General features: G+C 37.1%; 1 non-coding gene across 1 annotated transcript; it reads left to right on the forward strand.

Annotated features, from left to right (window-relative positions):
- The first annotated feature begins 1187 nt into the window (after window positions 1-1187).
- Window positions 1188-1289, forward strand: LOC132305753 (small nucleolar RNA R71). The gene has a single exon (XR_009481679.1). It is a non-coding gene; the product is annotated as a small nucleolar RNA R71 (small nucleolar RNA).
- Window positions 1290-2773: the final 1484 nt, after the last annotated feature.

The raw sequence follows: 2773 nt of genomic DNA on the forward strand, positions 1-2773 counted from the left end.
AAGAATCTTCAATACAAAAATTTTTAAAATCCTTTTGCAAAGCTTTGTTCACTTCATCTTTTAAATCAATTTTGAACTCACTTTTCAAATCACTTTCTAACACTTTCTCATTTGAATGATCATGCATATACAATGAATGAAGAATATGATGAGAAACAGGACGGGTGTCAACTTTTGGTTGCACCGGTTCACTCTTTTCATTAGGAATACCTACTTGGTTGTCAATAACCTTCCCACTTCTCAAGGTTCTCACCACATTGACATGTTCAATTGTGTGCCATTCCGATGAGGAATGAGTCTCTATAACACATTATTGCTTTGATGGTGCATTCAAAGGCATTTTCCCTTTCTCTCTAGCATTTAAGGTACTAGCTATTTGCCCTACTTGGGTTTCTAGCTTAGCAATGGATTGAGAATGGGAATGAAGCAATTGAGTGTTCACCTCTAGAGTGCCTAGAACAGTCAAAACTTTCTCTTCAAAGGCGGGACTCCTAGAGTTTCCTTGAGAATATGATGATTGGTTAGGAAAATGAGAATTAGAAAATTGATTGCCATGTGATTGAAATGATGATGATTTAAAACCTTGGGAACCTTGGCCTTGCATTGGTGGGGGAACATACTTCCTTTGAAAACCACCTTGGGGAGGGTTTAAGCCTTCCCCTTGGTTTTTCGAAGAAAAGTTTGGATGATTCCTCCAACTTGGATTGTAATGAGTGCCATAGGGATTATTCCCTTAATTAACAAATGTAGCATTGATTTGCTCATGGGGCTCACTTTACACATGTCCATGGGGACAATTGGAAGTAGAATGCAAGACACTTGAACAAGTCATGCAAGATTCATTAGATGCACGATGATGAATATGAGTAGGGGAGGAAGATATTTGATTTGCCGAATTTTGGTTGATTAAAAATTGATCAAACCTTTGAGATAAGGATTTCTTCTCGGCGGCTATGTCATTGGAGTTGTTAACTTGATATAAGCCGACATTCTTCCTTCCACCTAGGTTTCTACCATTTTTAGAAGATAAAGACCTATGCATTGAATTCTCACTCATGCTTTCATACAATTGCCACACATCATTTTCATGCTTGTCAAGATAAGAACCACCCATGGATGCAACAGCCATACCCTTGTGATTATCCAGTAAACTTTCAAAGAAATATTGAACTAGTTGCCACTTAGGTATGTCTTGATGAGGGCACTTTCTAAGTAAACCATTAAACCTTTCCCATGCCTCATGAAACATTTCCCTATCCCCTTGAGAAAATTCTCTAATTAAAGTTCTCATGGCATTGGTCTTCGAAACCGGATAGTACTTTTTCAAGAACTCTTGTTGCATTTCTGCCCAAGAAGTTATCGAAAAAGGCCTAAGATTGTTGAACCAATATTTTACCTTTTTTTTAAGGGTGAAAGGAAAAAGTTTGAGTCTTAACATTTCTTCTGGCATGTCCATGTATTTCACGGTGGAACACACTTCAAAAAACTCATCCAAATGCTTATAAGGTTCTTCACTAGGAAGACTATGATAGTTTGGAAGCATTTGAATAGTTTGTGGTTTAATTTCATAGTGATATGCTCTAAATGGGGGCAATTGAATGCAAGTGGGTGCATTGTATTTATTAGGCACATAATGGTCTATTAATACAATGGGAGGATTCACAATCGGTGGTGCTAAACGAATACCTTGATTAGCTTGAACTATGGGAGGTTGTGGAGCAAATATTGGCCTAGGCATTCCCAATGGAACTTCGCCTTGTTGTTGTGGGTGAATGAATGGTCTAGGCATACCTAATGGTACTTGAACAATTTCATGATGCACATTAGGGTAGAGGTTGCCTTGTTGGTTTATGTGACCAAGGTCCTCCACATGGTCGTCATTCAAATCCTCCATTGGTGAAATAGAGTGATGAGAATTACCTCTTCTCCTAGGATTACGAACAAATGATTCAAGATGCAAATTAGGAGGGACAAAAGTAGGATTCAATGACCTACGACCATGTATACAGTAGCAAAGCGAATAACAAGCAAATCACAATCACTTCGCCCTCACAACAAATCTATCAATAAATCTCCACATACAAAGATCCTATACTCCCATGCTTAAACAACATGCAAAAAAAAGTAAATTGCCTCCATGCGGGCTCACGATTTATCTAAGAATACAAAAATATGCCTCCAAGCGGGCTCACGATTTAACTAGAGATTGAGTTAGAAAGATATCACAAAGGGTCCTTATACAACTTCAATTCATTTTCAATTTCTAAGCTTTGCTATGCTTTGCACTTTTTAAATTTTATTTTAGCCCTTTTTATGCTTAGCTTAGCTCCTTGCTTCTCAATTCTCCTTTGCTTAACCTTCTTGCTCAATTTCACCTAACAAATAAGAACAAACACAATAAATAACCAAAAATAAAAATAAAGTAAAGACACGATCAAAAAAGTACTAATCCCTAATTGTTCCCAAAACACGGTGTTGCCAATTCAATCCCCAACAATGGCGCCAAAAACTTTGTGTGTCACCGCACCAACGCTTAAAGATGTACAAAAGATAGTGAATGTGCAGTGTAGCCAAGTTTTACATTTATAAATGCCACTACTACCATTAACTAAAAATATAGCAAGGGTGATTAGGGATCATCCCAAGGGATTGGTGGGCTACTAGTAATGGAAACAATGCTTAGGGTTAGTAGGTCGAATGATTAAAGGTAGTTTATTTGGTTGATTAAACTACAATTAAGACTAAACAATATTAATATAAAACAAGTAATTAA

The sequence above is a fragment of the Cornus florida genome, unplaced genomic scaffold (genome assembly GCF_030987335.1).
Source record: "Cornus florida cultivar Cherokee Brave unplaced genomic scaffold, ASM3098733v1 CherokeeBrave_3.0.0_Hap2_Chr04, whole genome shotgun sequence".
NCBI lineage: Eukaryota > Viridiplantae > Streptophyta > Magnoliopsida > Cornales > Cornaceae > Cornus > Cornus florida.